Consider the following 14,456-nt stretch of genomic DNA (forward strand, 5'->3'; position numbering starts at 1 on the left):
GTTCAATTTTTTGTTAAGTCTGTTTTATAAATGGTGTTGATATTTTCATCAGGGGTACATCACGTCTGATTTTTCTTTGTGTTGTTGGCATCACTGATGATGTTCTATTTCTATAACTTCTTATTTATTCATTAGCTAGAATATGTCCATAAAGATTTACTTCATCAAATATTTTGTTATTCAAATAACTGAAAAACGGTTCACAAGGGAAAGCTAGGATATATGTGTGCTGTTCTCTCTGCTTACCTGTTTCAAAATAATAAATTGTTTCCTTAGCATCTTCCAGTGGTGAGTAATGATTTTTGTTATGATCTGATACAATTAAACATATTTGATGTATTTCAGTCCAGTATAATTAGTATCCCTTTGGTGTTCAAATTGTCTCACCTTTGGCCAGTAGAAGCACCTGTATATGACCTTCTGTTAGCTGGTTGGCGGGGTCTGTCTTCACCTCCAGCTTTGAAGCTCCTTCAGACAGGAAATGTGTTTGGCGTAGGTGAAATGTCTGTCTTGTCTCTCCATAGATTGGTAATTTTTGTGTGTCTCTCTCCTATCTTGTTTGGTGATGTCTGCTAATAAAAGGAAATAGCGGCATCAGTCCTGGAAAACAGTGGGTAATTAAAATTAAATTTGTTCCTGAGATATGAAGTCCTCCTGCCCTTCCTCCTTTCAGCTTGGAACTCAGGTGGATAGCCAGAGGAAGCCATGTTCTGTTTTAGCTAATTTGCTTGTTGCCTTCGTGGGTTTTTCTGTTTGTATCTCTCATTTATAGTTGTCTGTTTGTTCCACAGCTTTGTTACCCATCTTCCCCTAGAATTCAACCAGTAAGCATTTCGTAGAATACCTACTCTGTGCCAGTTCCTGGGTTTATGATAGAGAACCACGTCCCTGCCCTCCTAGAGGTGACAGTCCAGTGAAGGGAGTCAGACAGGCAGGTTAACAACAGTAGCAGCAAAGCTGTTCTTGATTTGTAATAGACACGGTGAGAAGGTGCTTTAAGGAGCCAAACAGGGTGCTGTGATAGAGAACAGTGAAGGGGTGGGAGGGAGGGAGGGTTTACTGAGAGCGCTCACAGAAAGCCTGTTGGAGGAGGAGTCAGCCATGGCGGCAGCTGGAGGGCCCGGTCTTCTGCAAACACCAAGGCATTGAGAGGTAAGGAGCTTGGAATGTTCTGGGAGGGTAGTGTGATGGGGTTTAATAGTGAGGCGAGGAGTGGTAGGTTTGGGATTTAGGTGAGGGCCAGGTCATGTAGGATTTTATGGGCTTGGGGTTTAGGTTTTATTTTAAATGGATAGGAAATCTTTTCAGATTTTAAATAACGGAGTGATTTGGTCAGATGACCACTTTGGCTGCTCTGTGGAGAGCAGACTGCTTGGAGGCCAGAGTGGAAGCAGGGCCACAAGTTAGGAGGTTACGGCATTCATTCAGGTGAGGAATCTTTGTGGTTTGGTCTGAGGTGGTGATAGTGAAGATAAAGGGGGTGCACAGATTTGAGAACTAATTTGGGAGTAGAATTTATTGGTCCTGCAGGTGGAGGAGGTGGGAGGAATCAGCGGTGGGTCCTTGGTTTCTGGATTGGGCCATTTACCAAGATGGTGAAGACTTGGGACAGGACAAATTTCAAAACAAAACTTCAGTTGAGTTCGTGCGAAGATTGAGATGCCTGTGAGCCTTCTAAGAGATATCAAATAGTAAACTGGATATAAGAAGAGAGATTGGAGGCCATACGAGTGCATGTAATTGCCTAAGACAGTGGTTTTCTATGAGGCTGGCATCCAGTAGGTAGAGGCCAGGGATGCTGCTGAACATCCTACGCTGCACAGTGCAGCCCTCCTCCCCCCAGTGCAGAATTATGCAGCCCCAGATGTCAGTAGTGCTAAGGTGGAGAAACCTGACCAAAGGGAAGGATGGCGAGAGAAGAGAAGAGAGGTTAGGGCCAAACCTGAGGAATGCCAACATTTAGGTGTTGTAGAGATGAGGAAGAGCCAGCAAAGGGCAAACTCAAGCCTCCTTTGTCAAATAAGGGGGAGTGACTGGGACAAATGAGAGGGTTGTAAAGTCAGTAGGCACACATACCCAAGCAGAAGGCAGTTCTTCATGAGAGTGGGAGAGAATTGTCTGCAGGCAGCAGAGGGAGCAAAGAAGTTATTGATGCCATTGCCAAAGCCTGAGCTGTCTGTTGTAAGAATAAGCAGCCTTCTCAGCTTGAGAGAGCCTCAGGGGGGAGCCCGGCTTCAGTGATGCTGGAGTTGGGGAAGTGCGAGAATAGAAGGTATGAGTGGCAGATCACTGACCAAGTTACAGAGAACACAGTACAAGGGTTTGGGAGAAACAAAAGGGAGCGAAGTTGGATCGAGTGTTGAGAAGAGCAGAGCAGGCTGGGAATGGGATTTGGGTCATATTAGATGGTCCTGGGAGGTCTGGAAAATTTTTTTCCGGCAAAAATTGAGGTAAACAAAGATATGAGACCTGTTGAACAACTTCTTATCATTTACCTTATTAAGCAAGGACTTGGACCTAAAGGCTTTCCGCTATAGCCTGACCTTGGAGAGGGTTTGGCAGTTAGGCAAGACTGCTTCCAAGGGCCACTGGCACTAAAATGGTGGGGTCAAGCTTTGTTTTTGTTGCTGTTGTTTTGTTTTGTTTTCCCAATACAGATATCTAGTGGTCACTGCGCCATTTGTTGAAAAGACTTGCCCTTCTCCATTAAATTGCTTTGGCATCTTTGTTCAAAATGGTTTGACCATATATGTGTGAGTCTATTTACAGACTGTCTATTCTGTTCATTGATCTGTTTGTCCAGCCTTATGATAATACCACACTCTTTTGATTACTATAGCTTTATATTGAAATCAGGAAATGTAAGTCCTCTGTTTGTTCTTCAAGTTTATTTTGGCTATTCTAAAATAGCCATATACATTTTAGAATCAACTTGTCAGTTTCAACAACAAAAAAAAAACCTGTTGAAATTTTAATTGGGGTTGTGTTGAATCTGTAGATAAGTTTGGAGAGAGCAAACAATATTGAGTCTTCTGATAATGAACATGGTATATCTCTTCATTTATTTCAGTTCTCTTTTCTTTGTTTCCTTCTCCTTACTTTGGGTTTAATTTGCTCTTTTTTTCCAGGTAGGCTGTTAAAGTGGAAACTAAGAGCATTGATTTAAACTTCCCTTTTTTTTTTTAATTCATTTATTTGGTTGTGCCTGGTCTTAGTTGTGGCAGGCGGGCTCCTTAGTTGCAGCTTGTGGGCTCCTTAGTTGTGGCATGTGAACTCTTAGTTGTGGCATGCATGTGGGATCTAGTTCCCTGGCCAGGGATCGAACCCGGGCACCCTACATTGGGAGCACAGAGTCTTAACCACTGTGCCACTAAGGAAGTCCCTCCTTCTTTTTATTATTTTTATTTTATTTTTGTTTTATTTTTATTTGTTTTAAATTTAATTAATTTAATTTTTTGGCTGCATTGGGTCTTCGTTGCTGTGTGTGGGCTTTTCTCTCTAGTTGTGGCAAGCGGGGGCTACTCTTCGTTGCGGTGCGGTAGCTTCTCTTGTTGCGGAGCACAAGCTCTAGGCACACGGGCTTCAGTAGTTGCAGCACGTGGGCTCAGTAGTTGCGGCACATGGGCCCTAGAGCATGCAGTCTTCAGTAATTGTGGCGTGTGGGCCCAGTAGTTGTGGCTCGCGGGCTCTAGAGTGCATGCTCAGTAGTTGTGGCGCACGGGCTTAGTTGCTCCACGTCATGTGGGATCTTCCCAGACCAGGGATTGAACCCATGTCCCCTGCATTGGCAGGCAGATTCTTAACCACTGCGCCACCAGGGAAGTCCATCCCTCCTTCTTTTTAAATGTAAGTGTTTAATACCATAAAATTCCCTTTAAGCATCACTTTACCTAGACCCTACAAATTTTGATGATGCTGTACTTTCATTTTCAGAATTGTGGTGTTTAATTTCCACATATTTGGCACCTTTCTAGATATCTTATCAGAAGGTATATTATGTAAGATTTCAGTCTTTTGAAATGGGGATGTATTTTATGGCTTAGCATATGGTCTTATCTTGATAACCATTCCATGTGCACTTGAAAAGAATGTATATCCTCCAGTTGTTGGGTAGAGTGTTCTGTAAACATCAGGTCAAGGTAGTTCGAATCTTCTTTGTTCTTACTGATTTGTCTTGGTCTGCTTTTATTAATTACTGAGAGAGGGTGTTAAAATCACCAGCTATGATTGTGGATTTTTCTATTTCTCTTCTTAAAAGAAAGATCCTTTTTTTGCTTCATATGTTTTGAAGCTCTGTTATTAGGAGCATGCATATATATGATTGTCATGTCTTCTTGATGAATTGACATTTCTGTCATTATATTAATAAGATATCAGTCTTTATCCTTGGTAATACTCCTTAACTCAGTTTTTACTTTGATCAATAACCATACCACCTTTCCTATGCTCATTGTATCTGTGTCTTTATATTTAGAATGTGCCTTTTCAAAGACAGTAGGTGGCTTGTTTTTACTTTTTTATCCATTCTGACGGTCTTTGCCTTTTGCCAAATGGATATTCCTTATACAATTAATGTAACTATTGATATAGCTAGGTTTGGGTTCACTATTTTGTTAATTGTTTTCTGTTTGTCTCAACTCTTTTTTTGTTCCTCTGTCCTTTTATGCCTTTCTTTAGGTTAATTGAATATTTTGAGTATTCTGTTTTAATTCCTCCAATGGCATTTAGCTATACTTTTGTATTTTTCTTTTTTTTCCTTTATTTTTCTTTTTTAATGTTGCTCTAGAGATTACAACATGCATTCTTTTTTTTTTTTTTTTTTTTACAACATGCATTCTTAACTTTTCACAATCTATTTAGAGTTAATATTGAACCATTTCAGGTAAAATGTAACAATCTTGCAACAATGTGATTCCATTTACTCCCCATCCTTGTGCTATTATCATATCTTTTACATCTTTATATGTTGTAAAACCCTTACTACAGTGTTACAATTTTTAAAGAATCATATGTCTTATAAAGAAATTAAGAGAAAAAAGTCTTTTGTATTTGCCTACATATTTATCATTTTTTAAGTTTGTCATTTCCTTTTGTAGATTGGATTTCCAGCCTGAAGAACGTCCTTTAATATTTGTTACAGGATAGGTCTGACTACAAATTCCCTCAGTTTTGTTTATCTGAAAATGTCTTTATTTCACTTTCATTTTTGAAGGACTTTTTTCTGGGCTGACAAGATTTTTTTTTCTTTCTTTCAGACAACTTTAAAGGTGGTCTTCCATTATCTTCTGGTCTCCATTGTTTCTGTAGAGGACTGGCTGTAATTTGAATAATTGTTCTTTATGCATTCTTTGTCCTCTGGATGTTATCAAGATTTTCGCTTTATCTTTGCTTTTCAGCGTAGTTTCACTGTGATGTGCATAGGTGTGGTTTTCTTTGAATTTATTCTGATTGGTTTGCTGAGCTATTGGATCTTTAAGTTAATGTTTTCCACCAAATTTGAGAAAATTTCAGCCTATAGTCTACTTTTTTTTCTTTTTGCTCTATTCATTCTCCTTCTGAGACTACAGTTCCACCTATGTTAGAGACTGTTTGATTTTTTTTTCCAATATTTTTTCCCTGTTTCTTCAGATTGGATAGGTTCTGTTTTTCTCATCAGGTTCACTATTTCTGTCATCTTCAATCCTCTGGTAAATCCATCCAAATATTTTTCAGTTCATATATTATACTTTTTAGTTCTAGAATTTCCATTTGGTTCTTTTTTAAAGTTTTAACTTATTTTCTGAGATTCCCAATCTGTTCATTCTTTATAGCCAATTTTTCTTTTAAGTCCTTAACCATACTTATAACGCTGTTTTGTTTTGAGTTTGTTTTAGATCAATAAACACCTTTATTACATGAGCTAACATAAGAAGGAGGAGGATTTCTTTGCTTTTCTGGGCCTTGATTTTCCTCAGATAGAACTCCAGCTCCTTGCCCTCTAGTACATAGCCATTTGCAGGCCACACCTACTTTAGAGACATTACCTTTTAACTGATCATCTGTGTCATTTTGGACTCAGCTTCTGTTGATTCCTTTGTCCTTGATTGTTGATTACATTTCTTGGGGTTTTTGCATGTGTGTTTTTTACTAAATGCTAGATATTGTAGATGATAGACATTCTGGATTCTCCTTTGTTCCTCTGAAAAAGGTTAAATTTTTTCTAACAAACGGTTGAATTATTAATTGATCACCTTAAACCTGTGGAGGGCTGGTTTTACACTTTGTTGGGCAGATCTATTTCCGTTTTTGCCCTTTGAGTGAGTTCTCCATTAAGATGTGGCCCTTCTGAGGTTTCAGTGGAAAGCCTGAGGTGTTTACCCAGCCCCTCTAACTTCAGACTCCAAGTTCTCTTTCGCTGTTGTGCGCAGCAGTGGAAATCTCTGCTCTGTTTTTTCGGCCTTCTGGGTGTCTTCCACCAGTCCTTGGCATTTGCATTCATGGTCCAAGGATGAGCCAAGGAGTTAAGGGGAATTTATACACAGGTTTTGGGGCTCCCCTTTGTGACACATCTCTTTTTGTGGTTTCCCCTCTTAATTTCTAACTGCTGGCAGCTCTGAACTTCATCTGTTGATACCTCAAGCCAATAAGACTGCAGGGTTTTGCTAGAGCTTCACACGGACTGGACAGTGTCCTCAGGGGAAATGCTGCATAAAACTTCCTTCCTTCTTTCAAGGATTGAATCCCTTCTAGTCTCTACCTGCTTTGGGCACTCTTTAGTACCATCAGTTAGTTGTTTTTCATATTTTGTTCAGAGTTTATAATTACTATCTATAGAATGAGTCTGATATAAGCCACTCTGCTACTACCAGAACCAGAACTTTACCTGTTGACTTTTTTTATTTTCAGGTATTATATTTTTCATTTCTATAGAAGTTCTTTTTGCTGCTTTTATAGTTTTGTTTTCCCTCCCTCCCTATCCCCTCCTTCCCCCTCTCCCTCCCTATCCCCTCCTTCCCCCCTCCCTCCCTTTCCTCCTTCTTTCTTTCTCCCTGCATGTGTTTTAAGTGTATCTTATTTCTTAAAACATAGTAGACAGTTTATTTTTAGTGCATATCTGATCATTCCGTTATCTGAAGTCTCTTCAGGTTTGTGTCTGCTCTTTTCTGTCTCTCACTCATGGTGTCTTGTTTCCATATGCATTTAGTTATATTTGACTGCCATCTGTCCATTTTCCCTGTAGTGTGTTTTTGGGTTTTTTCTTTTGACTGTGCCACACGGCTTGCAGGATCTTAGTTCCCTTACCAGGGATTGAGCCTGGGCCCTCGGCAATGAAAGTGCAGAGTCCTAACCACTGGACCACCAGGGAATTCTCTGTTTTCCCTATAGTTTTATATGTATGACTTCTTGGGGGCCTGGTATGAGGGTGGGCTCTTCCAGAAAGTATTTACATTGCTTCTGCCAGGTGCCTAAGGCCATCATGAGTGTGGCATTAAATTAAGTAAAATTCTTGGTATGTTCTTTTTTAAAACCATGTAGTTGGCAAACCTTCATGAAGACCAGTTCTCAATGGCAGTGTTTTTCTCCTTCCTTCTTGGTGTTTGTATTTGAGACAGTTGATTTTCCTAGCATTCCACTTAAGGGGGTCGTTTGATTTTTCCTTATCTTGAGACAGAACCCTTTGGGGTCTTAGCTTTTTTGCGGTGTGTGGGTGAAACTTTCATTAGACTTTCTACCTTCAGTGGGCGCTGGGCTTTGTCTGCCGTTTTTCATGCCCTTCGATGTCTGAAAATAAAAGCTGAAGTTAATCTGGTTTAGTTATGCTCTCAAAGTATGGAACACAACCTGTAGTCACTTTATTTTCCTCTCTGGGTACTTGCCTTCACTTAGTTTTTTGCTCTGAGACTTGCTTACATTTCTCTCATGGATTCATGTAAAATATTTGGATGTCTTGACTGTTGATAGTGGAAAGGAAATCTAGGTACCTGTAGATATTATTATCTACTATATTATCTATTATCTACTATATTAAAAGTTTATTTTTCTTACTCTGACCATATAATCTTTTCATTTATAATTTGGCAGATAAGAGAATTTGAACTGGAAGGCCTAGTATAGAAAGTATGGAGAAAAGAAAGGAAAAGATGATTCAACTTTAGAGCTGGCAAAAATAGGGCATATTCCTATTTTTGTATTGTAGTAGTGCAAGGGCCATAGAAGAGATACAGTTGGCATCAGGTTAATGGAAAGTAAGTTTATGCCTTCTCATCTGGAGCTTGGGGTCCTCTTCCAAACTCCCATGGCTATGGCAGAATTAAGTTCCTTGTGGTTGTAGGACTGAGGTCCCATTTCCTTGGCTTGGGTATTAGTTGGGGGCTGCTCTCAGCTCCTAAATGACACTCACATTCCTTGCCATGTAGCTCCTCCATCTTCAAAGCTAGCAAGAGAGAATCTTCCTTTGTGTCAAATCCTCCTCATCCTGTAGCAGTCTGGGTCCAATAAGGAGGTAGCAACCACACAATAGGTTAAACACAGGAAGTTTAACATAATTATTCACTATGGCAGAAGAGTAACTATAAGATAGAAGGAAACTCCATATGGTACCCTAGGGCTCAGGGAGAGTACCCAAGCAAGGACAAACTTGGAAAGAATTCAGACCTTGTTGGAGAAGGTGTAGTTCAGCCCACCAGATAGCAGAGAAGTTCATTAGTTTGGCCAGGCTGGAGTTGGTCTGGAGTTGGTCTGGAGTTGCTGGGCAAGCAGTTGGCCACGCTCTAAGTGCAGGTAGCAGAGCAGGCTGGAGAGATCAGTGGCCGGGTAGTGGGAATTCTTGTGCCAGTGTGATCAGGAGGACTTCAAAGCATGTAGGCCAGGTAGGGGTTCTGGTTTTCATGTCGAGAGGGCTGCAGAAAGGTTTTTTCCAGGCCAAGTCTCTAGATCAAAGAGCAACCATGTGCTGGGCCAGAGCCTGTGCAGATTCCACCAAATGTCCTCATACCCACTCCCCCAGCTTCTAGCCCATGCTGTGTCCCTCCAGCTACCTCTACTGAGAAAGCTTAACATCGTGCTCACTTTAAAGGAGAAAAAGGGATTCAGTTTTTTATTACAGAGCACATGTTAAAGGGTGCGTTGCAAGATGGTTGGCAATGAATTAATAAGTGATACACGCACTCCAAATGGCCTTCATCAGAGAGAGCCCTGTCCCTTTTAGGAGCTCACCTGATTAGGTCATGCTCACTCGGGGTAAATTCTCTTTCTTTTTTTTTTTTAATTGAAGTATAGTCGCTTTACAGTGTTTCAGGTGTACAGCAAAGAGATTCAGTTATACATATACATATATATATACACACACATATATATTCTTTTTCAGATTTTTTTCCATGATAGGTTATTACAGGATATTGAATATAGTTCCCTGTACTGTACAGTAGGTCCTTGCTGGTTATCTATTTTGTATATAGTAGTGTGTATCTGTTAATCTCAAGCTCCTAATTTATCACTCCCCTTCTCCCTATGGTAACCATAAGTTTGTTTTCTATGTCTGTGAGTCTGTTTCTGTTTTATAAATAAGTTCCTTTGTATCATTTTTTTTAGATTCCACATATGAGTGATATCATATGATATTTGTCTTTCTCCGTCTGACTTACTTCGTATAGTAATCTCTAGGCCCATCCATATTGCTACAAATGGCATTTTCATTCCTTTTTATGGCAGGGTAGTATTCCAGTGTGTGTGTGTGTGTGTGTGTGTGCGCGTGCGCGCGCGCGCATGCGCATGCACACATCTTCTTTATCCATACATCTGTTGATGGAAATTTCCCTTAAAGCCAGCTGTATCTTTTTTTTTTTGAGGTATAGTTAATGAATAATATTATGTAAGTTTCAGGTGTACAACATGGTGATTCACAATGTTTAAAGGTTATATTCCATTTATAGTTATTATAAAATATTGGCTGTATTCCCTGTGTTGTACAATACATCCTTGTAGCTAATTTTATACATAATAGTTTGTATCTCTTAATTCCCTACCCTTATATTGTCCCTCCTCCCTTCCTCTCCCCGTTGGTAACCACTAGTTTGTTCTCTGTATCTGTGAGTCTGTTTCTGCTTTGTTATGTTCACTAGTTTGTTTTATTTTTAAAATTCCACATGTAAGTGATATACAGTATTTGTCTTTCTCTGTCAAGCCAGCTGTATCTTATAATCTAATCACTGCAGTGACTGTCCCTACATATCCACCATCCCCTGTTTATACAGGGTGTGTACGCAAGGGGATGGGAATTTTGAGCAACATCTTAGAATTCTGCCTACTGCAGAGCAGGTGGGGGCGGGAGAGGAGGTGGAGATGAGCATGACTCAGTGCAGCATGAGAAACTCCTTTGTAAAGTAAAATAGGTTGTATTTCATTCTGTGGCTTGAATGCATTTTTAGCTGTATCACAGAGAAAGAGAAGGAATAAGTAGTATTTATTGAACACCTGTTTGTCAGCTACTACACGGAGCACTTTCATATATTATTCCTTTAATTCTTTTTTTTTAATATAAATTTATTTATTTATTTTTGGCTGCGTTGGGTCTTTGTTGCTGTGCCTGGGCTTTCTCTCGTTGTGGCGAGTGGGGCTACTCTTTGTTGCGGTGCATGGGCTTCTCATTGTGGTGGCTTCTCTTGTTGCAGAGCATGGGCTCTAGGTGCACAGGCTTCAGTAGTTGTGGCACACAGGCTCAGTAGTTGTGGTGCACAGGCTTAGTTGCTCTGCGGCATGTGGGATCTAACTGGACCAGGGCTCGAACCCGTGTCCCCTGCATTGGCAGGCGGATTCTTAACCACTGTGCCACCAGGGAAGCCCTTTTTTTTTTTTTTTTTTTATTATTTATTTGGCTGTGCCAGCTCGTAGTTGTGGCACGCGGGATCTTCGTTGCCGCATATGGGATCTTAGTTGCAGCATGCGGGATCTAGTTCCCTGACCAGGGATCGAACCCGGGCCCCCTGCATTGGGAGTGTGGAGTCTTAACCGCTGGACCACCAGGGAGGTCTCTCCTTTAATTCTTAGTATCTTGAGGCAGGGATTATTATCTTCATTTTACAAAAGGGAAAACTGAGGCTCGGGGTTGTAAGCTCACTTGCTTGGAGTCACTCCACTAATATTTGATGTAGTTAAAATTAACATCCAGCCCTGTCTAATACTGAATCCCATATTTTCTAATAGCGTATAGTAACACTGCTGCCCTTGAAAGAATTTGCGTCATTGGATTGGGATAAGGATATTTGACAGAGGTCATCTCGGTAGAGACAGGGCAAGTCACTTCTCTGCTGTTTCTTAAGGAGGTGATAGAGGTTACGCCTATCATGGCCCTCGCTGGAGGGACAGCAGATCAGAAGAGAAGTTCTAGCCGGACTTCCCTATTCCAGCAGGGAAGCTGAGCAGTTATCCGCTTGACCTGTGCATCACTGGGAAGTAACCATGCCTCTGTTCCCTGTTCTCATATCTGAATGTGGAACAAAAGAACAAAGCAGGATTTGAGAGAGCTCGGTATATAGCCTTTTCTGTGGGGAGGACGTATTTTATGCTTGAAGAATTCTAATAACCAAGAGCTGAGCTCAAGATAAGTGGCCAGGAGTGTTTGTAGATGAAGTACCCTCTGCCTCTCTCTTCCAGAGCATACTCTGCCCCCACCCTTGGTTTGTCTCTCACAAGCTCATGAGCCCCTGGGGGCAGGGTGGGGGGGTTGGCCCCTCAGCTGATTCCTCTGAGCATCCTTAGGGCCTGACGATGGAGCATGGCATTGGTAAATGATTGTGGAATAAAAGAGGAACTCCTAGGCTGCCTGATCTGTTTCATCCTTAATACCCCATGGAAGCAGCCTGGTATCAGGGACTCAGAAGTCCTGGGTTCCCTTTCCAGCTCTATCCCTGATTCGCTGTGGGAGTATTAAGCTCCCTAGGACATAGTTTCTTTGCTGTTAAAATGAGGACCGTGAACTTGACCTCTGGTGCATTCCAGCTCTTCAGTTCTCTGAAAGATGTTACCGTGCCATAGCTGCCTCGGTAGTTTGAATAAGCTCAGGTTAGTTATTAGGCTGGACTTCAGGTTGTGGAGACATGTGGAACAGTTTGGGCAAATATGAAGAGTACATTTAGTTCTGTTTTCTTGGACACGTGAAATAGTAGATTCATTGGAATATGATCTCTTTCTCCACCCACTTCCATCAATTCAGAGTGGATTTTTTTTTTTTCCTCCTTCCAGTTCTCCCCACTGTTTATCAGCTTTAAAGAAAAATCTGAAGTCAGGCAGTAATCAGAAGGGCAGACGAAGAGCTCATCTGGTTAGAGGGGGGAATTTCCTCCAGGACATTTCAAATGAACTGACCTGGGCTGTTTCCCAAGGAATTTTCTTGAACTTCGGTTTGTTGTTGTTGTTTTAAGTAAGATGTTTCACTTGATTTGAAACATTAAAAATAGTACGTAAAATTAAATTCAAAAAAGTTTCCGAATACTGATCTGAGCAAGCAGAGTGGACTTCGTTCTTGCTTCTGGATATTTCTTCTTTACCTCAGGTACCAAAGGCTCATGATGGACTTCATCTATAGTTAGCAGATGGATTCTTTGTTTCCTTAACTCCCAGACAGTTTAGATTTAGCTAAACTGATTGATGCTTTCTGAACTGTTGTCAGTTAAAATATTTCAGAAGGTAACTTTTGTACAGAAGGTAACTTTTGTAAGAACATTAGTCTGACCTGATTTTGGGTTCAGGAGCTGCTACCACCTAATTAGTGTTGTGACCACAGGCGAATCATTTCACCTCTCTCTGCCTCAGTTTCCTTAACCATGTTGTGGGAGAATTAAAAGAAAGATCATTTGTGAAGTCTACCATCATTTTTCTTTTTTTAAAGCTCCCTGGGCGATTGTAATGTGAAGTCAGAATTCAGAAGCATCGCTATCCCACATCGTACAAAGTACTGGGAGGTGGTGTTTTTATTCAGTATTAAACATTTTTGGTAACGAGAGGAGACAGAGGCGAGGCTCTAACATATTTTTTATTTAGCATTTCTAAGCACTGGCCAGTATTTCAGTCTGTCCTGAAAGGACGGACAACTGTTTGTACCGTCTGCTTCCATTGCCTGCTGGGATCGGGAAAGTCCTGGGTCTGTGGAATTTTCCATGACTCTCAGCTCTGCACCATTACTGTTCACTGCAGTCACAGCTCTTCAGTGTGTCTGCCTGTGCTCCCCTCCTCTTTCTTTTTTTCAGGTAGATGTTAAACCTCAACTACAAGTATGGGTATTTTGTTTGCGTCAAATATTGTAGTTCTAAGGACAGATCAGAGAGTCTCATCTGAATTTTTTGTTTATAAAGTGAGTCAGCTTGAGGTAGCTGTCTTGGCTGGATGTCCTCAGGTGTCACGTTTCCTGTCACAGAACCACCTTCTGTTGGGCTGGGGTGGGGAGGGGCGGGTACATTGTTTCTGTAGGTGAAGCTGCTGTCGCTGCTAGATTCTCCAGCAGTCTGATCACTGGTGATCAGAATCAGCTTTTTGATCCTTTTATTGGAAGAGTTCTAAATATTACAGCAAATGGAAGAAAAGAGATCCAGCCAGATAATGGTTGCGTTTGGCTAGTTCCCCTCTTCTAGGGGAATTTAAAGTCCTAAAATTGTAGAAGGAGACTACAGGATAGCTGAGGCAGGGTAGCTCCTTTCCCTTAGAAAGCAGTTCTCTGTATCCCATGCAGAGAGGACAGCGGTATCAGATTACGATGCTAAAATCCATCCTCCAAGATCAGTAGTGGATGGAGTCTGGGCCTGTTTACCAGACCCCCTCCCCCCAGATGAGAGCAATTCTAATTTCTAATTTAAATAAAAACTCATGTATTTTGAATAGGAATTAAAGGCACTGTGTGTTCTGCTTCATTCTGTGCTCGCTTGAAGCGGTAACTTCTTCGAAAGGCCTTCCTGACCACCCCATCAAAGGAGTACTACCTCCATCATTCTCTATTCCTTCGCCTCACTTTATTTCCTTCCTGACATTACATTCCGTAAGCTTTGTGAGGGCAGTAGCATTTCATTTTCTCCTTTGTATTGCTGGGGCCTGGAGCCTGGCAGGTGCTCATTAAATATTGGTTTAATAAAGTAAAACATGGAATGGTTTGAATAGCCAGCTGTTTATTTGCTGTCTTTCTGTTGAGCCGTACGAGTTCTTTATATACGTTGGATATTAGCCCCTTATCAGATATATGATTTGCAAATCTTTTACTGTCTTTCTTTTTGTTCTTTGCTTTGGTCTTAGTTCAGTGATTCTCAAACTTCACTGAGTATATGAATTCCCATATCAGATACAAAACCATTTATTCAGAACTTTGTGAGCAGTAGAAGAAAACTTTAAAGACAGTTTTGGCTATGTACTGTTTTGCACTTCCGACCCTGAGGTACATATGTAACACCATCATACTTCCTCCATAATCGGTCTGTGATACAGAGGAATACCTT

The 14,456-nt window shown here is 40.9% G+C and overlaps 1 protein-coding gene across 1 annotated transcript in view; it reads left to right on the forward strand.

Annotated features, from left to right (window-relative positions):
• ATP6V0E1 (ATPase H+ transporting V0 subunit e1) overlaps positions 1-14,456 on the forward strand; it is a 34,647-nt gene that overhangs the window by 10,426 nt on the left and 9,765 nt on the right. The gene's annotated exons all lie outside the window — the stretch shown is intronic.

Source organism: Delphinapterus leucas, chromosome 3, assembly GCF_059928025.1.
Source record: "Delphinapterus leucas isolate spDelLeu-1000000601 "Yukka" chromosome 3, BTC_Dleu_Yukka2, whole genome shotgun sequence".
Lineage (NCBI taxonomy): Eukaryota > Metazoa > Chordata > Mammalia > Artiodactyla > Monodontidae > Delphinapterus > Delphinapterus leucas.